Below are 25,728 nucleotides of genomic sequence, written 5' to 3'. Positions count from 1 at the left end.
CATTCACCTTCAAGAGACCACAAACTGCTCATCACCTTCTGAGTCCATCTGTTAACACCATTGCTGGCCACACAGGATGAGTAAAACATTAGATGTTTATCTCTGCATTAATGCATGAAGTTAAAACCACCCAGAGGGCACCATTCTTAACAACACAGCCCATTCTGAGCTTGGAATATTTAAGCATTAATTAAACTGATCAGAATGTACTCAAAATGGGCAGCAGATTATATTTATTTATTTCAGGAAACCAAAGTTGAAAATTTCATTCTTAATGTATGTTTCAACGTGGGTCTTTACAATATCTCATCTATATTGTGAGCCATGTTAGGATATCAGTGTCTCAAAACATATTGACATACTGTACCAAATTGTATTGCTTTTTTAGTATTTAGCCATAAACTACAGTACTCTAGTTTTGCACAGACATTATAAACCTACTGTATATAACGCCAGTCCATCACAGAGTGCACACACACAGCCATAAAATCACACCAGGACAAATTTTCCCCATAAGCCAAGTAATTTACCAGTATGTCTTTGGACTGTGGGAGGAAACCAGAACAATTTTCAGTATTTTTCACAAAAAATTGAGACTTGTAAATCTACATAATTTTTACTTTTGCCATCTGGCAATGTTACTGACACCCAGAGGCATTTTAGCTAACAGAAGATGAGAGGAAGGGCAGTTTGTTAGGCGGATAAAGTCTGTCCTGTATATCTGTGTCTAAGGGCAATTTATTGAAAGGTTAAAAAACTACACCTTTCATTTTTGCTAGACTTTACTTTTGTAACTCTAAGCTAAGATATTTCTCTGTATTTTTCTACTGCATGGAGAAACCTTTGTTTATTCCCTGAAGTACTTTGCCTTGTTCTGTGAGACCTTTCTCATTTACTGTTAGATAAGAAATCTAGCAATCATAGTCAACAGATATTGGAAACCTGATTATCCTTTATTGAAACAAAACATGGAAATGCTTTAGAGAACCTGTGTGTTGTTATCAATGGAAAACCCCTTACACTTTGAATATTGTGTATAATTGAAATAACATAGCAAAATAATGAATACCTAAAATGATTTAATGCTTCATCAAAACGTAGTGATGATACAGCTGTGCATGTCATGTTTTTTATTATTCAGTTGCTGTCTATAATGAGTAATTTATATACAAAGAAACTGCAAATCATTTGACAGATTGTCTTAGTGGATACTTGCATTGGAACAAGGAATGAGGAAGGTCCCTGCACAGTCATTGTAGGGACAACTCAACTACACCCAGACAGTTATACATGGGGTTAGAATCATTTAAATGTGATTGGGTCAAGGAGTTATGGAGGATAAAGCCCTACTCTAGAGGCAGTGGAAGCTGATTCTGATGACTCTGCACTTCAAATATGGACCATAATACCACAAGTGATGTAATTAGGTATCAATGTTCTATAATGTCTAATGCACTCAAGGTAATATTTTAAAAGGCTTGCTAAGTCTCTTAGTTAATGTAGCAGCTGCATTAACTGAGCTATTGAAGTTCACACTGATATTGTTTTCTGAGAGAAGTAATTCTGTAATAAGTTCAATAGTATTTTTAACAGCTTTTGCTGACTAAGCCAAGGTGGAATTTCTTGAGTGTTCCCAGAATCCAGTCCAACATAGTAACTAATGTAATTAAAGGATAAAAGGTTTGACAACTAAAACTGAGCTTTGACCTACTGAAAGTAAACTACATGTTGTGACAGATTGCTTGCGGCATTAAAGCAAAATCCAAACAATGCCAAAATACCATGCAACGACCCTAATGTCTCTACCAAGAATACATGAAAGTGCCTAACCATCTGCTAAATTATCGCTGCAATGTAGTCGTTATAGTTATTTAAATTAGTTGAGATCATGACTATCAGGATCATTTATTACTTTACTACATATACTGTATATTAAAACTAATAGACAGCATTCTAAGGGCATAAAGAATGTTTTCAGTGAATATCAGTTCAAAAGGGTATTATATTACATTAGATTTTGTATTTAACTTTATTAGCCAGATTTGTAAATCTTAATATGCATTATATAAAAGCATTTTTGCAAAACATGTTAGAAGTATGTTATGATACCCTATTAAATTTCACATTTCCTTCATTGCAGTGGAGATATTTTTAACTGTTAAAAACCTTCAAATTGGTAGCTTCAAAAAAGCTTCAAATTGGAGTAATATTGAAAATCATTAATTTTGAACATATGCAGAGAGCAGGATATTCCAGGAAAAAAATCTTCATTTCAGAATATTTGTTTGTTTGTTTGTTTGTTTGCTATGGAAAATATGAGTAACCTGAATATTTCACTCACTTCATTACAAAGACAGAAATTGATAGCATTCCCCTGGTTGAGGGGAAAAAAAAGATACAGTTCTAAATTAAACACTATTGGCTTAGAATAAACAGATGTTTTACAGGTTTTAAAAGAAAAGGCTAAAGGTATTAATGCTAAAGGTATTAAAGAATTAAGAAATGTCCAGCAATGGATAACATTCTATCAATTGGAAGTGTAAGAAAACAGATATGTTATTTTAGACATTTGTGACAGTCATTCTTCCAGCAGTCGCTCGAAACCAAGGTAATACCCAGTGACTGGAAAATTGTTAATGTGGCACCCGTCCAGAAAACAGGTGGAATGGTCACAGAGGAGAGGAGGTAAATTACATCAGTTTAAGTCAGATCTCAAAGTGAGACTAACGTTGTTTGGCTCTTGCATTAGTAACATAGTACTATATACGTCTGCACTTAAATGATTCAGACAGTAAAAAAAAAAACTTTTTTACACAAAAAGTAAAGAAGGACATCGCAATGCTTGAAAGAATTCATCGGTCATTTCAGGTGTATAGACTTTGTAGATTTCTCAATCAATTATAATAAAAACAGCATTTCGTACTGTAACAATGAGGGAGTGGGAGGAGCCATGGTGAACACTGGCAAAAGCTGATGCCCTGTTCGAGGGACAGAGGCACTAGCGTGTAGCAAAATCTGAAAAAAAAATGCCCTCCTTGGAACAGAGGTATCCAATCTGGACCATCCCTATTTAGCGGGGTGCAGACTGGATGAAAAGGAGCAAGGCAAAACAAAAGAAAGCTCAACTTGCCCTGCTGACTCATCACAACAGGACAGGAGAAAAGAAAAAGAAAATAAAAAAAACAAAAATGCAGCCTTATCGCTCTCTCCACAATTCCCTCCGGGACAGTTGCTGGAATGTTCTCTCTTTACAGGGGTATCAGGACTGAAGTCCTGCTTGCTTGCCCCTCCAAGGAAGTGCTCAGTGTGTTCTTTAAAGGCCTCCACAGCTGTGGCTCCAGGTCAGCTGTGGTTGTTAAGGGCTCTGCCTCCACACTGAACATGTCCCCGCGTTATGACAGAATACTCTATATATAACTAGACTCAGAGAATGATTGTTATAAAGAATATAAAAATCATAAGAAACACCCAACATTGTTAAGCCTCAAAGGGCTATCATCAAGATGTTGATATTGTGACAACCGTGGGTTTCGGTACGAAATGGAAGATTCGATGACGATGACACAGCTGTAAAGTGAGTACACAATACATTTATTGGCCTCACGCAGCTACAGGATTCTGCACACATACACAGGGGTACAGCACAAACACCTACACTATAGACAGTCACAGAAGGAAAGAGAGCGCCTCACAGCCCCTGTCCCATTATATATAGTCCGGTAAACCAAGTCCCGCCCCTCAGGCACTGTTCCCAGCCCGCCTTGTGTGCGCATGGCTAAAGGAGATGGTGCAGTCACTAAAGCATCCCACATGGGTGCTACAATTTATTTCTCCTAAACATCAACATACTACAGCTCTTGCATGTTAAACTCTATTTTTGTTTTCTCTAGGGGAGCATGATCCCTTTAGAATTTAAGGCCTGAGTTCTTAGACTGATATTGTTCCATTTATACCTCTTAGAACTAAACGCTAGAACTAAAATAGAGGATTGAAGTAGTTCAAGTAGGTAGCTGCGTCAGCATGCGTAGGCTACCAAGGAACAAGTAAAGGTCTATTCCACACTGAAAGGAGAAGAAAGAAACACAATGTTTAGGCTGTGAAATCTTCTTTGGGTGACTGTGGAGCCTTCTTGGGTGACTTTTTTTGGTGACACACCTGAAGAAAGCACCACAGCCTAAAACAGAGGATTGACAACCCTCTTGTTACAACTGAATCCGTGATAGATCAAGATTAGGGGCTCCCATACATCAATTATGCTGCTCCTGTTGCCATTAACTAGTTGCAAAAGGATTGGACAATGTCCTGGAGATGGAAGATGGCTGAGCATGACATCTTTAATGCTAGAGAAACCTTAAGACACTATATTCCACAGATATCTGATCAAAACAAGAACTTATCCCAATAGCAAGGACACCAAAGATAATTTAAGGTCTCATTTTCTGCAGTCTTCATCTACCTGATCAATCATTGAGATTAGTAGTATACCTTCTTCCACCATTGAGGAAGTGGCTGCAAATCCCCATTAGCTGCATATTGAGGATGCATATCTAACAGGCCTTCACAGTAACCAAAGGCTCTCTAAGACTGAAGTAGTCCTTCTATACTTCACCCTGGCTAAGAATTCAAGACTGGGAAAACACCTGGCTATGACATCTACTATTATAGAAGTCCTGAGTATTACATCCAGACTGGAAACTCTGAACTTCACAAATCTATCTGTGAAAAATATCAAACTCTTAATAAGCAAGAAAAGGACAAAGTTCTGTATATTTGTTGTTGGATAAACATACCTGTAAAAGAAGAACATTAGTACATTTATGAAACCAAGAACTGAGTGCAGAAACAAGTAATCAAGAGTCTAAATACTGTAAGTATACAGTATACTGTATGTATACCCCTCTCTGAAGGGGTGTGCCAAGAGTTGGCTCATACACTTGTAATAATGTCCATAATATCTCTACTTACATTTTCATTGATACATATTTTAATATGAAAATATAATAATATCTAAAATGAATAAACTAATATATATGGAAGCCTGTTTCCACCAGGGAGTAAAAAAAAACTCGCTATTGTATCTCGCAATTGTGATATTGTATCTCAGAATTACAAGTTTATATCTCGCAATAGCGACATTGTATCTCAGAATTACGAGTTTACTGTATATCTCCCTATTGCGACTTAAAATCTCAGAATTACGATTTCATATCTCGCAATTGCATCTTTTTAATATCAGAATTATGACTTTTTATCCACCAGGGGTAAAAAAACGCATTCTGGTATCTCGCAATTGCGATATTGTATCTCAGAATTGCAATTGCGAGATACCATAGCATGCTAGCGTGTGTGTTTTTTTACTCCCTGGTGGAAATGGGCTTCCATACATATAAACATCTTACCATTTAGTCCTTGCCTTTGCTTTTCCTTGCTGAGTTCTCCAGTCTCAGGCTCATAGTAGAGTGTGAAACAGCCTGTGTCAAGACAGATTGAGTAACAAGAAAATTCAATATTTTCACCAATGTAGTCATCACATTATTAAGCTCGCAATTTAAAAGCTTAGCACAAAGATTTTCCTGACAAATAATAAAATGAAAATTTATTGTTGGGTGACCAATATGATCTGCATTGATCGTTACAAATTCCTTGTGTTTGTAATGGCAGGGGCACGTCAGTCATTAAAGAAAACATTTTCTTGATGTCAATTCCTCTTTCCTTGAAATGATTAACAAAAGTGTTAGCTACAGTACGATATTTCTTCCCCTGTAGTTGTGCCATCATGGGTTTTAGGCAGCACAGGACTTCTTGAATACCACCTGAGTCACACGGACCACAACCCGCTTGTCTTCCTTAGGAGGATGCAGAATGCGAACCCACGACTTAAGCACTGGAGTTTATTTCTCCAAGGATTTCATTTGGATATTCTTCATATTCGGGGTACAGACAATGTTTTAGCTGATGCTTTATCTCGTGTGTGATGGGTGTCAATTTAAAAAGATGATTTTAATGTATGGATTTTATGTGGTAGTTTCAGCAATAACCTTTAGTTATTGCTGTTTTGAGGGAGGGGTGTTACAGTCCTCAGTTGAAGAGTTTGTTTTTCCCTAATTGTTTTCTCCATTTTCTCCGGGTGCTGCCAATTAATATATTAAGCAAATGAGGCAGAAACCTTTAAAAGGGGGAAAATGAGACTGCAAAAGGGGGAGAACACTGAGAGATCTGAGATGGTGGTTGAATTTATTTGAGTGGTGTGTTTTAGGGATGGGGGAAAAACATGTTGTGTGCTTTTCTTTTTATGCTTTTGGTTTGGGAAGTTAATGTAGATATGGGTAGGACGAGGAAGACTTTTTTTTGGTACGGCGTCATTGTTAGGCACGACCACCTTTTTTTTCCGGTTCTAGCTTATCTAGTTGTTTTTTAGTCAGTTAGTTTGTTGGGGTTTTTTTTTCTCTTTGCCTTTCCCCTCCCAGTTGGAATAGAAATTTGCACCTCTGCCTCCCTGGGTTTTTTTTGGTATAATAAAGTTGATTTGTTTTCTCGGGGAAGTCCTACCTCTGAGGTGTTCTTTGGTGTTGTGACTTTTGGTGGGGCTCTAAATGCATTTTAAAGTTCGTAACAGAGCACAAACAGCACAGACATTATGTTGAACAAATCCATATTGATATCTCCATATGTGCTGAAATGAGCAAACATCTAACAGCAACCTCCATTTTGTCCAAGATGTTTCTTTACAGTTAAGTGTGAAAGATGTTGTCAGCAACACGGATTGCATGCTCTTGTGAAAACAATAGGCTATCCTCGCCACTACTACTACGAATGATAATTCCTTACGCTTATATAGACCTTTTCTTGACACTCCACTCAATGTGCTATACACCACCAATGCTTAGCCCCCACCTGGACGATGGTACACTCACAACACAACATATATCAATGGAGAGAAGAACAGAATAATGCAGCTCTTCATAGATAGGGTTTATTATGAGGGCATGATTGGTAAAGAACAAGTGGAAATTTGGCCAGGACACCAGAGTAGCCTCTTCACGTCTTTCCACTTATGTCTCATTCTGTTGAGTTACAAATGAAATATGCACATTTTCTGTGCATCCATCCATTTTCTAACAGCTTCATACAATTCAGGGTTGCAGGGAAGCCAGAGCCTATTCTGCCAATCAACTGGAGAAAGGCAGGATACCCCCTGGATGGAGGCTAGTTCAGGGTACATACAGGCACAGACACGTACACACTCACACCAGGGTCAATTATCCCAGACACCAATTAACCTACCAGTATGTCTTTGGACTGTGTGGGGAAACCAGAGCACCCAGAGGAAACCCACATGAATATGGAATGAACACACAAACGTAACAGAGATAGCACCCTAGGAACTGAACCCAAGGCCCCAGCACTGTGAGGCATCGTGCCAGAGTGTCACTTGAAATGTGCCTTACATCTTCCATATATATGTGGTCCCTAGTCTTGGTGATCATGCCACAGGCTTTGAGCAACAGATAGGAACAACACTGGTGTCACAGTTTAGTATTTTTTGGGTACTGAAAGAATCACCAAGTTCAAAGAGTGTAAGCAGTGTACAGTTTACTGATGTACTCAGGAGCCATACCATTCAAGTTGAGTAGCAATATTTTTTTATTATTTTATACTGTTTCTCATAGGGAAATCTAGTCAGTATAAGGTGCAGGTGATATATGATCATTCATTTTGATTCTGACTTCAGTTTTGGTTAAAATAATTTTTTGTTCAGATGATGCATTTGCTGCATTTAATTGAAAACAGGCTTTTCTACACTGCCAAATGCCCCACCTCCAGCTCTGCAAAATAAAAATCACACAGCCAGATTCTTTACCTCTAAACATGCCACCATCTCTGTCTGTGATCAAAATGGTGATAAAAGGAATTGTGAAAATAATTCAGTTTCATCACTATACATATACATCAAAAGGCGAACACAAGGCAAAACATGACACCATATGTACCATTATGTCTGTCATATTTGCCTTGCATTCTTCTTATGTCTTAATGTGTACCTAACTAGCTCACTTTGTGAATTGATTTCTCATTGTCTATGGTCCCAGTTGAATTTATGTTTCTAGCTGCTTGGCAAAAATAAAGCAAAGATCTATTTATTTCTTGTAGCTTATCCCAGGCATTTCTGCCCACACAGATGCACACAAGTAGTGTATAAACCCCCATTCAGTCCACTCATTTCTGAATGATTTGCTTATGTTGCTCAATTCGTGATGAATTTTGTCTGTAAAATGAGCAGAAGAACACACATAAAACCCTGTGAAAAAGAGAAAGTTGGATTCAAAGTCTAAACACTCAGTAGGAACCGTTGTTTCTCACTGATTAAAAAAACATTTTGCTGGATATTGGCAATCAGTAATGATTTTGAATTTCCTGTATGTTTTTTATAAAGAAATTATAAAGGAAAAACAAAACAAAAAACAGAACTGTGAGTACTTGGCTAACTCTCAGGTTTTATTAAGGTTAGAAACTCCTTTTGGATTCTAATCACCTGAGATGGATATTGATTAGCTTTTGTGCTTAGAAGGTCATTGATTCCTTGGAAAGAAAGTAGTTCAGAGATCAGTTCCAATTAGAATATTGAATTTAATTGGTTATTCACTGTTTATATCCTTTTAGTACATCATTCTCTTAACTTTATCAGAGCTTATGTCATCTGCTTCAATCTGATGATTCTTCATGCCACATGCTGTAGAAAAATGTCTAAATAACACAACAGTTGTGCATGAGAGTGTATTCAATATCTGATTCAAACTGAGTATATAAATAAATACAAAGCAATTTTTGTTTCTGTATTCTGACTATTGAACAATAATGTGCAGGATCCTGTGAACTAAAGAAAGTCTGCTTGCTTTGGATGGTAATTCTTAAAACAAGATATTGCCAAGAGAAACTTCTGAATGTCACTGATAAACAAAACAAGTCGGTAATTATTAGCTTTTAAGCCGCGTCAACAGTTTTGCTTGTACAAAAGATTTGGATTCCAAATGGTTAGTTTGCTTTTTGAATAAATCATAGTCTTTCTGTTTCCTTGAAGTTATTTTGAAATTGCACACTGAATTATTTGTTTATTCTCCAATGCCATTTTAAGCCATTGAAGAGCAATAAAGATAGCGCTTACCCATCCACTTAATACAAAAAGGTAATAAAGAAGTTTTTCATTGCCTTCCCATATCTTCACAAAGTCAAGAAGAGTATCTAGATTCATTAAGCGTCTGTATGTATAAAATTTGTTTTTATTTTTAAACTTTTAATATCCCACATGATGATGTAATTATGAGTACTTGAGAATTGCACCAGGCCTAGTTGACAGGAACCAAGCTGCAGCTTAATTCACATTTGTACATTATTAAAACTTATAATATCGGAATACATTTGCACTAACTAAAGAACAAAAACAGCAGTATGATGAGTTAAAAGACTTTTAAATGGGCTAATTTGTATTTGACTTTTGCGGGTCTTTCTGAACCCTTTAGCAGGGTTCTGGTGCACCCAACCCCTTGAACTACAAGGAAATCATGGAGCCAAGGACCAGACCACCCTGGTGCAATAACCTTCCGTTCCAGATTTCCCTTTTATGTCTTTTAACCTTAACTATGTGAGAGCGATCTGTGATACCCCTTCCAAGGTTCCTTAAAACCACAGGTCTTTACAATAAACAGCTTTGTTTAAGAAACTTAAGCCTCACCCTGAGGCGACAGGCTAACACTGAGCTGGTAACCTACTGCAGTGCTGACTCTTAAGCTAACCTAACTTAAACATTCTTTTATATTGGGTATTTTTTCCTTCTCAGTAATAGTAGAATTTCTTTTAAGTCACTGTAGGGCTTCCTTTAAATACAGTTACTCAATCTGTTTATTTGTTGAGATTGGAGTACTAGAGTATATCCATCCAGCATCAGAATACCTAGTCCTGGTGAGGACAACGGCAAGCTGAAGCTGAAGCTGAAGCTGGGACCAAACGTACATGACCACCATCAGACAGTGCTGGGACATAGAGAAATGCACAATATAGAGGAGCCATTTAAACCTATTCAACAGAACACTCAGAAAAAACCCACATTAACACGTGGTGAACATTCTACAAGGCATTCGACACCCCAATCCCAACCATGACTCTACAGCTGTGAGGCAGTAAAATGTATTTACAGTTATTATGTTTCATGTTAAACTTGCAGGGAACATTCCCAGTATATTCGCACATACTAATAACTAATATCTGTTTATTTTTTCCATACACAGAAATAAACCAGAAGTGAGAATTATTAAAAACCACAGTGAAATGAAAAATCTGCCATTATGTGCAGCTGCCTTAATTCTACCTACAAAAACAAATATTTTGACTGTGCTAATAATAATTCACAATAGAATTTTTAAATTGAGAATCTATATTTTAATAACAGTTACTGGGGCCGGCAAAAATGTCTGTTTTGTTTATGTATACTGTAAGTTAACATACACAATGTAAAGCTGGCATTGGTCTCATTCTATATTCCAAATAAACCAGATGGTGAATTTGTGCATGATTTATTCATTAATCTCTTGAAGCTCAATGCATTTCAGCTTCTGATTGGAGAGAATTGTAATGCACATTTGACCCAATAAGGGACAGATTAATCTGAACTGTACAAGCTCAATAGTTTCCTGAATTTCTTAAAAATCATGTATTACTATCAGGTATCTACCAGATCCCCAAGTTACTCATTAGAAATCTGAATGTAATAATATTTCATTCTCTTTAGTTAGACACAAGCAGTATTCACTTAGAGATTATATACGTGTATATATTTCTACAAGTATTGTAGAAAACATAACTAGTACAGATATTATTATCCTAATCTATTTAATCCCATATTCTAGTTCTTATTCGCAAACAATGTGAGTTTTTAAAATGCATGATTTTGATGGTAGTTTAACACTGTTTTATTAAATATATTTATGTCATGGTTTTGATTAAGATTACAGGGATTTATCAGTAAACTGTCACGCCCTGTACACCTAGAGGGCGCTCTACTTCTGTCCAGTTCCTAGTTCCCTGTGATTATTCATGTCTTTCCGATGTGTCTTGTTGTGTAGCCTGTTTGCTTCCTGTGTCTGCTCTGCTCCTCGCTCGGCATTGAGGGTTCGGATGTCTTGGGACCCGCCTAGCACCAGGTTATCTCCTCCGCGGCCTGAGGGCATAGGTTTCTAACCGACATCATCTGACCTCCTGAGCCCAGGCTAACCCCTGTTTCGCCTTTCTGACATCTGTGACATAAACAGCTGTAATTCCAAAACATCTAATTCGTGTTTGATATTGTCTTTTTATTTTGTTGGTGTTACATTAGGTTACCTTTTTCATTTAAGACTACCTAAAATAAACATCTACAATATACAGTGTGGGCCATGCAAATGATAGCTGCAATGCATTTACAGTCCAAACATATTGCATGGCTAACTGTGTTATGACGTTTGTTGACAGCCAAGGCATGCTCAAGCAAAACTCAAATTAATTGTGCAGTTTTGTTTTTAAAGAAACATTATGTAGGGGAATAAGAGCCTAAAAACATTTTAAAAATCTACTGTATATGAAAGTATAGCATTGTCATTTAAGTCCCTTCTGAAAGCCTTCTCTGGACGCTTACTGTATTTACTGTATTACTAAAGAAAACCCAAACATTCTTACAATGCAGAAAACACTAAGCACGAGGCTAAAAAAAATGTGCAGATTATTATTAATGTTTAAAACTGGTACTTGTAATCATTTTTTTAATTTCATTTAAAGAATACCCATTAAAGTTTCATTCCACTGGTTTAAAGCACACCTGTACTACATGATATACTGTACTAATATGTTACTGTAATATGTTTTCTTTCAACATGCTTTTATTTACAGTATTTTTTTCCCTCCAGATCAGAGTACTGTAATACAGCTCTCTTTTTAATGCAATAGTAAAAAGGAAAGTATCAGGGTTTTCCAAATTCCAAAATAACAATACAGGATGCTTACCTTGGAATGTACTCAAATTGTCAACCAGTCTACAGTTGATTTTTCTCTGAAGAACATGGCATTTATCATTGTTCCTACAATGAAGTAGCATTGTTTCCATTTTTTTGTCTTGTTTTGAGGAGAAATGTGTTGGCCATCACAGAGATGACATGAAAATAATGTTTTTTCTTCTGACTTAATCAAGGTTACAGATGCCTCTTCCTAGCATTTTCATTGTAACAAAAATTTTCACTAATACTATCAATGGGTTAAAAACGATTTTAATTGAGTTGGAAAAATTATTATCATGTAAATAAAAATTGAAAAAAGCCACTATTTTTCGAAGGTTTCTTATTTATTTTATTATTTTGACAGTTTCATACGCCTGTGATCAAAATATGCAGTGTTTTTGGTTTTGGTGGAAAAAGTTATTTTGCCATGTTCAATTCAGGTTACAGTGTTACTCTTTCTTTTCAAACTTCACTCGCAGCTCACTTCAATCAAATGAGAGAAGGAAAGCAAACATGGATTGATATTATTTTATACTTTAAATTAATTCATTTAAAACACAATTTTGCTAAAAATAAACCACCAGTATTGTATTAGCAAGGACATTATTCATGTAATATTCCTGATGACATTCCTGATGTAATATGTTTGAATTTGTCTGAAAAGGCATATCAAAAAGGAGAATTGAATACATACTACTGCATTGAGAATCAATTAGGGAAGCAGTTCTTCAAATTTCTATTTTGGACAATAGATTCTACAATACAAACTGTATTATCAACTAGCTTCTATGTTAGATATGATATGAAGAGCATGTTGCAATGAACTGATGCCAGTGCTTTTGTTTCTTGGGTTTGATTTTAGTTTCATAAGATCAAAATGTTGCCCTTCAAATCCTAAACATTAAACATTTGGCATTCTGGTAAATGCATTCTGAAGAGCTTCGGGTTTACAAAATATGAACATTTATGTCTTAACTTTCAAGGTTCAATTGAAAGCCTTATAAGACATTAAATGAAAGGAGTATTTATAAGAGTGCTGACATTTTTCTATTGAACAGACAGTTATATTCAACAATTCATGAAAAAATATGTTAAGGTGTTCCAGTTCATTTCTTAATTTTCTCCATGTACTGTAGCGTCAAGGGTGCCAAGTCACAGAGCCCGGTTTTGATAATACAAAAAGCACTCAGCTTTTGTTGTCAAGTTTATTGTGATTTAATGTCACTGGTTTGTGTTCCATCAATGTCAGATTTGCCATTGGAAGCACAGTCATTTGCAATACAAAATGGTGTAGGTAGGTATGCTATAATCTTATAAGAAATAGTGTATTTCTTTTAAGAATTTATTTTTAGATTAAATTTCTCATCTACTTATCAAAGGAAGGATATTTCTCCTGGATCTCTCAGGTTATCTCAGTGTTATCCTAACTGTATGCAAACAGAAAATTCCACTCAATATCTTCAGGGGCATTTTAAATAAGCTTTTAATTTAAGCTTCTCAGTCCTGTGCTAAAAATGTCATTGTTATTGAATGCCCTTAAAAACAAATAGGGGCATAATAAGTCTATTACTGCCACCCTGGGAACCTTGATCAAAGAGAAGGAAAAGTGATGCCTACTTAATGTATATCTTCAACATAAGTGACAATTAAATGATGTGCTATGGTGCTCTTACACTAAGCTTGTTAAAGTGCTATTTCTGCAGGAAATCAATCTCTGTATTAGAAAATGAAAAGAAAATCCTAATTTGCACTAAATCACAATCTTTAATCATCTTGTTGTCAGGATTTCAGTATAAATTCTAGTAAGAGACCTTTTTTCTTCGGAAATGGATTAAAAACTACAAATGTATTGGTTGTTACTTAAATACAAAAGCTATAAAATGAAATTCAGTGTATTTTGCATTAACTGCTGTAGGGTATATTAAGTATTAATATAGAATATTCCTACATAAAACATCTTGATAATTTTAAACTAATATTGAACCTTTTGTCTGAATTCCATCACTTAAAGTTTTAACGGGAAGGGTTATAAAACTGATATTTGAAAATGACAAGAGGCAAATGAGCTGTGATACTTGCATTTAACTTAACGTCCTGGGCAGAAGACAATATTGAATTCTATAATGCATTCCAATTGCTGCATGGTGATAGCAGGCTTTTGATTAAATTAATAATGCGATCAGCTTGTAAAATATGCAATATATATAGTATCCATTTGGACTGTTACTTTTCACTGCTATGATTGCTTTAGATTTCTAATTTGTCATCCAGCATTAACAAAGTCTCGTGTAAAACCTGTTTAACATACAGTGTAAAGATTTAATATGGCACATTCCACTTGTGTTGTCACAGTTAATATATAAGTACATACAAGATTCACCGCAACTGGTGTTCCTATAAGATTCTCTTACGAGGGTATCAGATTTTGCTCTTTCCTCCTCTACTGAAGCAATGAGCTATGTTGTATTTTCCTTTGTTTCATCTTATGCAACAATCCAAGGCACAAAGGAGTCCTAGTTTTAAACCAAACTGCAGTCAGTGCTGCCAGCATTGTGGTCACATAAAGTGCTTGAGAAACTTCTAAATTTATTACAATTTCAGTCAAGACCATTTCATTACCTTTCTTCCATTTTTATTTTGATTATTTTTTAACTACTAGCTTTTAGAATAATAAATCTTTTAGGTCAATTGCCATTTCCTCCAAAGTACTTCCACACAAAATCCTTTATATACACTATAGAAAATGTTATTTTTGTTTAGCATACAAGCAATTGGGAAATCAAGTCAGCACTTTCTACTTGTGGAGGAACAAGTAAAGGTTTATTCCATGCTGAAAATAGAAAAAAGGCTCTACAGCTGAAATGTTGTGTTTCTTTTCTTCTCTTTTCAGCATTGAATAAACCTTTACTTGTTCCTTTGCAGCCTACAGATGCTGACACAGCTACCCACCTGAACTACTTTCTACTTGTGTTGTCCAAATTATTACCACAGTTATTAAAATTCTCAAAAATGTTTAATGCTGTTTCATCTAACATTTCAGTATTAGTTTTACACAAACTCCTGTGGTGCAATAAACAAAATTTGGAAAAATTTAGTTAAAATCATTACAGTTCAAAAACAACAGCTTAATTGCTAGAAGTCTCCATGTTTCAATTATGGGACAGTTACAGAAGTAAATTATTTTACCATGTGTAAAAACTTTATTGTTATGGGTCCACTTTTATTCCACCTGAAGTGTTTTTATTTTCTTCTATATTTACTTTACAACTCAGTATTTTAACTCACTGATTGGTTTTGTTTTTAACAGAATTAATGATCTCTAAATGATATCTCTAAATGTTAGCGAACATAAACAATTTCCAAGGTTTCTGGAATAAAAACTCAAACTCAAAGGAATTAAATCTTAACTTGCCCTGATAAGAAACAAAGTTTTTAAAAAATAAATGCAGGGTATAACATCTAAGAGAGTAGAATAATGATGCAAAGCTACGACACTCAATTATATACAGTATTTAAAATAGAAATATTTTTTGTAGATCAAAATTTACATTTTTTTTGCAAATTAAAATTGTTTTGCAGGATTGCATGGATAATAAGTTAAGTTAAGTTAAGCAGTGTCTCAATTTTCAGACAGAAGAAAACATACATTATCCTTGATTAAAGCAGTGTCACATCACAATGGTGCACATATTGTATGCTAGAATCACATAGGCAACTCCTCTTATACCAGGTATACAAAAGAATGATAACAGACTACTGACTGTTATACTATATGAGAACCTTAACTATCATTGAGGTTTTAATTTAAATTTTATATTAAACAGCAGATATCCTGAAAGTTTAAATGTTTTTCAAAGAATATTTCAGATTTTGTTCTTTATAAGGTTTCACTTTCATTTTGAGATATATTTTGAAATGACTTCTTGTTCACTTGAAATTACAGTACATTGTTCTGAGAGTTATTTTATTACTTCTTACTTTAAGATATTTCACATTCATTTAAAGATAAGCTGATATGACATATCTTCAAGAAATGTTAAATTAGATATGTCAGTGTGTTTTGTAGATGTTTTAAGTAATTTTGAAATATATAGGAATTATGCAACATTGTTCCTTAATATTAAAAGATGCCTTGAAATACAATTTTAAATATTTCTAAATGATATGAATGATGAGTAACATTATTGTTTTGGCTTATTGTTAGTACTAAGGGTTTGCAGCTGACACAAAGCAAGTTAAAAAGTTTTGCAAATATTAGTATGAGTTCCATATCTATTGACTCTTATAATCCATAAGTACATGGGGCAATATTCAATTTTCTAAATAATTAACAGTGTGCTGCAGGCTAATCAGTAGAAAACAGAAAAATGTAGCTTGAGACTCTGTAGATGAAAACCTGACATTTTCAGTACAAGCAACCATTATCCATGTAGCTAATGCTGTGTAGTTACCGAATTCACTTTTGACTGATTATAATGTTATATTTTATCAGAACATTTACAGTATTTATATTGCTAAACACATAGCACAAGACTAACATGCTAACTGTGTTTCTGGGGAATTATCAGAGGTTCATTCTACATATTAACATACAGTATTTATTTTATATATATATAATTTGTCCTGCTCTCTTTTTGATAAAGCAAAAAATTTTACTCAATTTAATTTTTCTGCTTTTCTATTCAGCTTGAATCCTTCTGGTCAAATAACATGTATCTTTGGTAATCTAGTGCTGTGTGTGAGAAAAAAAGGATTAAAAGTAAATAAAACATTTATCGGCAGTATTTTCTTTTTGCATTTCAACATTTTAGTGTTTGTCTGCAGTCCTGAACCAATACAAAGCCACAGTTCCTATATAATCACTATTTTATATGTACAAATATAAAATGGAGCACTTAAGCTAATGATTTGCAATGGTTCTCTAGTATAAGAGTTTAAGAGATTAAATCTTTATGGTCTTGGAAAATAATCACAATAAATACATGATGGTAGTGAGGGGTTTTGTCTGTGTAACCATGCCAGTGCAAATGAAACTGTAGCTTTCAACCAGATTATGTATATTTTATGTTTTTATGGATGTTTTGTAGCTTTAAAACATACATAAAGGTGGCCAGAGACAAAAAACTGTACTGTATGTCATTGTGTACTGTATATTGATAAAATATTCTATATTCAAATATATTTTAAAAATGTAAATTTAAATTTAATAAAATTATTTTGCCAGGTTTCTGTTATATAGGATTTTCCACACCTCACACATACACTCTTTACTGATTTATTAATAAAATAACATTTTAGTTTTTTTCTGGTATATTTTTTCCTGTGTCCTAAGAAACAGAAAAAAAAATAATTTGGCCATTTATTTTTCCATTAGTTATTTTTTGCTACTGAAGACTTTAAGTATCACATTCACTGTGGTTGTAACAAGATAAATGAGCAAATCTACTTAGCACTATATTCTCCTTGCTATTGACAGGCATTTAATTGCATATAAAATCTTTAAATGTCCCCATCTGTAAAAAAGGCAGCCAAATTTAAACACCATCTTGATCAATTTGAGAGAGGGAGCTTCTGTTGCCATTATGTTTCATTGATTTTCTCTGTTGCCATCGCAAAAAAACATATCAAAAGGATGTTTTTTTTTTAATTTTCTAATTAGAAAAGATGTTTTGTGGTTTTCCTTCTAAAATAGTAGTAGTAAAGCGAATGACATTTTAGAATACAAATGAAAAAAATCAAACAAGATTTTGTGGAGAAAAAAAGATCAAACCAGAAAAATCTATACAGTAATATGAAAGCAGTCCCAACAAAACCTGAATGGAAACAAAATAACTTGCTTCAAAATGAAAACAGTTTTTCATTAATGTTTTTCCTTCATCCCTTGACCTCAGTCAGTGAGGCAGTTTAACAAAAACAACATTTTTTAAACAGACAAAGATTTTTAAAATGATACAAACCAGCTTGAGGCAGAGAAGGTCTTAATTCACAAAACAGACATGTAATCCAATATTTCCAGGACAGTACTCATTACTCAACAGTAGTTGATACTATATAGCCTAGAAACAATATGCACTGCTCAAATGCCAAAGAGATGTTAATGACAAAAATACTATTTTATACTTTCAAATATAAGGAAACAAATATAACATTGATGAAATAAGCAACAAAAAAATCTAGATGCCGAAGCACCACTTGGATGTGAAGTCCAGTGTTTGTATAAATCAGAGCTGTGCAGGCCCAGCCCTGGAGAATTGATTTGTCTGCAGGTTTACATTCCAATTCATCTCTAAATGAGTTACATCAGCTAGTTACTAATTTAACAGCTTAGCCCAGCTTTTCACATGCTGCTTTAAAGAAACCTGCAAAAAACAGTGGCGTGCTGGGACAAGAATTGGACAACCCCAGTAAAACCCTACCACTAGTGTTCCTATGACTAGACTCAGATATTCCTACAGTAACCTTTATTACAGTTTTAGTCAATCACTTTATATATTTTGTGTTAATAATGCAGTTGAATATATTTAATATTACATTCAGTAATTTAGTTAGTGCTGCTTCTACAAATACAATACAGATAATGTTTTAGAAATACTGTATTAAATTAGCATTGAAAGTTATTATTCCACTGCCAGATTAAATGATGTTTGTGATCTGGAGCCCCGAGTCAGGCAATATTTCTCATTTATTGGATCAAGTTCAAATCCATAAATTAGAGATGTTTGGTGATTGATTATGGTACTTTTGATGCATTTGGTCATTTTATTAACCTTTTAGCAGCTTGTCCTACTAGTAAACAAAATGTCCTCGACTTTTGAGAACATTTCTAAAAGCAGTGTGTGAACAGATATAGTAAATCTAGGTCAACTCAGCTCATAACAACTTTAATTGACTAATAAGAGATGGTTTTGATATTTACTGTGCTGATAGTTGTAAACATTCAACATGTATAAAGATTCATTGTTTGTCTGTGCATAATAAGATTTTGGCTTTAAATTAACTATAAGAACATTAGTTCTTCCAGGAATTTCTGTGCTGTCACGATGACTAGACACTTTGAAAGTTTTATGTGAAAGCAAAATATACTTACTTTGTACAGATCACATCTCCTTTTAAAAAACTTGAATAACAATGTTAAGTGTTAAAAGAAAACTGAAAAAAAACCTGTGTTGGAAACATAGGCATGTTGCATTTTATATTCACACCCTTTAATTGAGATAAAATGTTCCATTTACAGAAGCATCTGCTTCATACGGTTGAAGGCTTCAGATGCAAAACTCCTTTTTCTTGTCATCCGTCACCTAAGCAGGGCCAGCGCCAGGGGAAAAATCTGTAGGGCGGCATCTGAAATTCTGAGGGGGGGAGGTGATACAGTATTTCGGTTGAAACGGAGCCGGTGCAGCCGGTTACCCAAGTGTACTCTCGCCAACCACGCCACTGATTAGTGCCTCATGTAAGAAGATAACGACGAGCAATCTGGTATTTAGCGATGAGGTACAGCTTCACGCTCATCAGCACTCTCGCGATTATTATTGCCTGGAGCAACTAAATGCCACATGTGTTAGTTTTTGCAGCTACATCGACAGTAACAAGGTTCTGAATTGTTAAGAAAAAAAATAGTTGTAAAACCAACAGAAAGCACAAACTTCTATACCTACAGTTATATATAATGATTGTAAGTATAAGGATAAACTACTGCAAGGAATCAGTCCACCTGAGCAAACAAGATTGTAATAATGTTGTCACCCAATAACGTAGACACTATGTAATATGTGCCGTTCCTGGACGGATAGCCCTCCTGCACTTCAAACAGTCCGATGTAGTAACTGTGAATTCGTAGTTATCTGACCAAGTACAACTATTTTTTAGGGCACAAGTTAAGTTAGCGAAAGTGTTAAAAAATCCTTTTGTCCAAAACTGAGGGGGCGGGACAGTTCAGTTGAGGGGGCGACGCCCCTTTTTGCCCCCCCTTGGTGCCGGATCTGCACCTAAGCAACTATGAAATAGTCTTTTTAAGTTTGAATTTGACATTCTCACACTGAATGACTTTTTCACCATTTCATGGTTGTTCATTTTAACTGCATGCTATGAATGGATTTTACAGAATAGTACAATGAATGTGCATTAAAACATTAATTTTGGAATACTATTTGTGCTTGACAATAATTTGTGTGGAAGTAATTTGTGTTTAATGTTTATTATTTTTACATAACAATATTATGTAAAGAGGCATAACAGTGGCAGAGTGCATTGCTGTCTCGCAGTGCTGCAACCCTGGGTTCAATTCCTGTTGTGACATCTGTGTGGAGTTTATGTTGTAACGCTTACGGCCGACAGGTACTGTGTAAGAGCCGGCGTACCAGAGCAGGTGACGTCACCGCCCTTCCCTGTGATAGCAGGACTACAGCTAGTGGGCTGTGGAGAGATCTCTCTTTAGCTCACGGGGCTAGGTCGCTGCAGAGAGACGCGGAAGTCCCGGGTTCGAGCCCCGGACAGTGGGGGGCCGACCTGATGCGGCAAGGGCGCCTGCCTGAGCCCCCGTTGCGTTACAATATGTTCTCCTCATGTTCACAGGTGTTCTGGTTTCCTCCATCTGTCCAAAGACATACTGCTGGATTTATACACTGCTGGGAAAATTGGCTTTGGTGTGAGTGTGTGCATGTCTGTGACTTTATGTGCCCTGTGATGGACTGGCATCCCATCCAGGGTGTATCCTGCCTTGTGCCTGTTGCTTGCCTGTTATAGACTCTAATTTTCAATTGATCCTGTACTGTATTAAGCAGATTGAAAATAGATGGATGGCTATTATGTAAACTGAGTCAAAATCAAGCATGATATTGTTACAAAAAAAATGGAGAATATCATGAATTGACCGAGCTGTTCAGTCAATAAGTAAAATAAATATTCATAACCCCCAACTTGTAAGTGAGTTCTGCCAGAATATATCCAAGCAGCTGGTATAGTTGCACCATCAAGCGGGTAAGGCTGTGTTTAACTGAAGTATTCATGACTCAGGAAACCCAAGTTCCCTAAAAACACAGAATAGCAAGCTCTCTCTAGCAAGGTTCAAATTCTTAACTCCAGTCAGGTCTTTTGGATGATCATGAAGTAAGAACTATCACATACACAAGTTTCAGGTGTTGTATCCTCTCTTGTGGTCTCACCTGCTTTCCCCCCCTTCTCTCTTTTCCTGATCTGACCCTTTATGGTGTGCTTTTCTGGACTGTTGATTGGTACTTAATCATTTACCCAGAATTTAATGAACTAAGGTAAACTAAGGTACACTTTGATTGCTTTGATCAAAGTATCTGGACACCCTGTGTCTCAACAAACACTCCCTTTGCTTTGAAGCACTAGGAAGTGAAAATATTGGTACTAGTTAGGTATCAACCATTATGTCTTATTTCTTGGAGACCTTCATTGTTATCTACCTCAGCCTGTAATAAAATCATTACTATTTGAGAATGTAATACATAAAAATAATTAATACAAATTTTAAATATATCTAGACTTACGTGTCATCAGAATGCTTTTTTTAAAGTACCCCAATCATAGTATGATACTATCATATCTTTATTTCAGGATCATATAAACATACTTTTGCTGTCAACAAGAATGCTACTGTCATTACTCCATGATACGGAGTCTGTAAAAGATTTGTATGGCAATATTAACACAAATTATTCCAGTAATCTTCTTAAAAGGCTTACAGCCCCAGTGGGTTTGAAAACTCACTCACAGAAAGTCTGTATAATAATTGGTAATAAAAGACTGAATGCCTATCTAGTGGTAGTGAGGAAATGTTTTCTTTTTTCATGAACATGTTGTATTTTTAGAACTAGTGCATTTAAATGATTTTAAATAAGCTCTCCTTTAAATACACAAATGACAGAGAAAAACGTTTTCTGCTGAGCCCTTCTTATCTATTATTTGTGTTTGCATGTTTGGCTGATATGTAATGTTGCTTTTCCTCCACTAATGGGATTGACGCCTTTATCTGCCATTCAGCTGGTAGATAATATCACTGAAATTTTTAAAACAAATCTAAAGGTCATACAGATAAGCCTAGTAATTGTTAAATGATCTCTTATAAAATTTAAACAAGCCTTTGAATTCTCAGGAGAATATAGTGTAATGGGATTAGGTACTTCTTCATGCTTGATGCTATTCGATCAATGTGGACCTGAGGTTTATGACTCTGTTACGTATTATGAAAGAAAGTGAAAGGCTAAACCAAAGACAATACAATCCTGATCATATTCTTAATTTAGCACATGATGGTTATGGATGAGACACTTTTCTAAACAATCAACATACTGGTGAAGCAAATGGGGAAAAATCATACAAATGGATGTGTGTTTGTCTCTTTCAACAATTCTGTTCTGTCCATTGTGTTCACACAGAACTTCCACTTCAAATGACATTTGTCTTTTGAATCCATCCTTTGAACATAATACAAATAGTCTTACAATTATTTGAAACCCAAGATTTACACTGACATGTCACTTCCCCATTCATGGCAAATGTGTGTATTTGGGGTGTTGTGAAATATATTGTATGCAATAGATATACAGATGCAGCCATTCAAAGTGCGCGGCACAGACACGTACCGGAGGTAATTGGCTACGTGACACGTGATGACGCAAAATACTGCGGAACGTGATTGGTTGACCGACAGGGGCACTCGTGGTGCGTTGGTCGGTCGTAGAAAGATTTAAATGTCTCTACTGTGCCCGTTTAAGTATTGAATATTTATATGGAATTTTACCACTGAAGGGAAATCTTAGTAGCTGAGCATAAAAAGAATAGGAGCATACTGTAACGCGTGTGAAGGCCATAAACGATATTAATTTTGGAACATAAACATACAGTATATGGCTGCTCTCGGTACTTTAAAGAAAAAATACACACCAGTATTCCATTTCTCCCTAAACATTTTAAGCATCGAAGTCTTTAACTAACGTGATACTGGAGTCAACAAGCATACTTTTAGAATTTGATTAAAAGGGAATATAATATGGAATCGCGTATCTAAAGAAATTAATAACGATATAATTATATTCATGTACCGCAACACAAGAATAGTACACGCTGTACGATGTCTGTTGATAATGTTTCTCCAGGGCTTTTTCAACACTCCTCATGTGACCTTGCCGGTGGTGCTGTGGGTTAGGTTCCTGACTCCCACATCACATGTTGGGTGTTTGAATCCAGCCAGAGCCATGACTTTTTTTTTTAACAAACATTTCTTTGAAAAAATAAAACGTTTCCCTGGGTCAGAGATTAAATAAAACTTCACTCGCACCAAACAAATTTATATTTCTAAATATCACAACATGATCGAATTTAAGTCATTTTAATAACAATGAATAGTCACCTATGCGTTACAATATAAACATTTATATTGATTTAAATCGCGTTTAAATATATGTGTTTTTTGATTCACAATCAGACAAATGCAACATAAATTGATATCTTTGTCTTCTAAGTATCTTAATAAACTTTCAGCATAGCTTTCTCCCCGTTTAGATTTATTTTTCTTGGGATCTTGGGATCAAACGTGGATTAGATTAGTATTGTAATACTTTCGGGTTCGGATAGGACGGACACAAGAACTCAGACTTGCGGAGTTAAAGCAAGTTAAAGCCTTGATTTTATATATCACCTTTAAATGTGGCATCTCAAAGCAATACAGTAGATGTAAAAACAGTTAAAAGGACCACAGATTACAAAGTAAATACCCAACACTGATTGTACCCATCTGTCATGCTAATAAAGCACCTTGAATTAAATTGAATTGAGAGAGAGAGGGGGGGAGAGGGCGAGCGAGAGAGCACAGCCAGGACAGGCAAATAAGACACTCCACAGACATTCACAACAGCGACATATCAAAAAACGTTTGCACATATTGTTAAATTACACTGTATTACTTGTTTTTCAGGAAGTTAAAAAAACACTTGAATGACTTATCCAGTCTCTTGAAATAAAATTATTTTTCAAGCAATACAACTAACGTCGGGCAACGTGTTTTTTTTTAATCCAACATTGACAGCCACATCTTAAATCTTGTCAGTCAGCTCTTTTTTCTCTATTTGAATTGTGGCGATTCAAACAACTTGGGATAACAAGTGGTCTCAAAGTCACAGAGCTCACAGAGCTTCAACAACAGATGACAATTTCCTTAGTCTTTCCTTAGTCTTCCTGAAATTGTCAGATTATGAGTGAATAAAAGCATTTTATTAAAAACACATTTGCGTTTGTTTGGGAGCTATATTATGTATTTTTCATATGTAAGATATAATGATGTGTTCCTGCTTACACATCGCACGACTTTAAAAGCTAGAAAAACAGGTTTCGATTCACATTATCTGGCGAGCCTTGTTTTGTCAAAGGACAGCACACTCTCTCTCGCTTGCCCTAAACAGACAATACACAGGGGGGAGGGCAAGCGAGAGAGAGGGGGGGGGGTGATATGTGAATATGATAATGTGAATTCCATCAAGTCAGGCACCTGTGAATTTGCAGTATTCCTAGAAAGAGCCGCACCCCATCCACTGTTCCTCCAGAAAGCTTATGCAGAAGTGAAGGAATTAAATATGGAATTAATATGGAATTTAATATGGAATTAAACCGGTTTCACAGGTATTTTCAAAGTAGAAGGGGGCGAGATTTCCAGCAAAAAACACCTCCCCCCCTCCAAAACCCAGTAAGTTCAGTACTTACTAGTTAAGAAAGCTAGGTGTTAGCATAAATTATTAGTAATCAATAATATTAAATTTAGCACTGTAATAAATTGTGCTAATAATAAATTCTATTCTACTCTGAGAATGTAGGGGGAGGAAGAATGCCCGTGGTCTTTTCACTTACTGCAATATTATGGACACTCAATTGACTTTTAAAAAAAAAAACATTTTTTTTACAGCTGGTACAGCACCCCACTGCGCCCATGCGCCAGCATTATATTCTCATATACGGGTAGAATATGTTCATTGTCTTCCAATGAAAGAAGGGTTCCTTTCACCATAGTCGGGAGACATTAGAAGCTTGCCACGCCCGGACTGTTACACCAATGCATTAGCATGTTAAAGCGATTTCATTGAGGAGCCTAGCTTTCTTAACTAGTAAGTACTGTACTTACTGGGTTTTGGAGGGGGGGAGGTGTCTTTCGCTGGAAATCTCGCCCCCTTCTACTTTGAAAATACCTGTGAAACTGGTTTAATTCGTCACAGCCAGCACTCCCGCAGAGAGGGGGGTTGTACTTGCAGTGCATCAGTATAGATGGGAAAGCCAGAGCCGACCGCTACGCCGCCCCCTGTGTTTGGGGTGCTTATCATTCTCAGTGCATAACAAGGAAGATTAATAAACATAAACATAATCTCATGGTTAAATAGTCAAGTCTAGCCATGTGTGAGTCTAGTCTCACAGAGCTTCAACAGCAGATGACAACTTGTGAGTTCGATAGAATGAATAAAAGCATTTCATTAATAACGCGTTTGCGTTTGTCTGGGTGCTGACAAAGTAAAAAACAATTACTTTTTGACAATGAAGAACTGTGTGTGTGTGTCTCTCTCTGCTGGCATTTGTAATCGTTTTTATTTTTAAATACATTTTAGCAAAGTAATGTACCATAAAAGTATTGTGAGACATATTGTTCAGTGTTCAGTGTGTGGTAATTTGTTTGGTGCGAGTGAAGTTTTATTTAATCTCTGAC

The sequence above is a fragment of the Atractosteus spatula genome, chromosome 13, assembly GCF_055471065.1.
Source record: "Atractosteus spatula isolate fAtrSpa1 chromosome 13, fAtrSpa1.hap1, whole genome shotgun sequence".
NCBI classification, from domain to species: Eukaryota; Metazoa; Chordata; class Actinopteri; order Semionotiformes; family Lepisosteidae; genus Atractosteus; species Atractosteus spatula.
Note: the sequence above shows the minus strand (reverse complement) of the source record.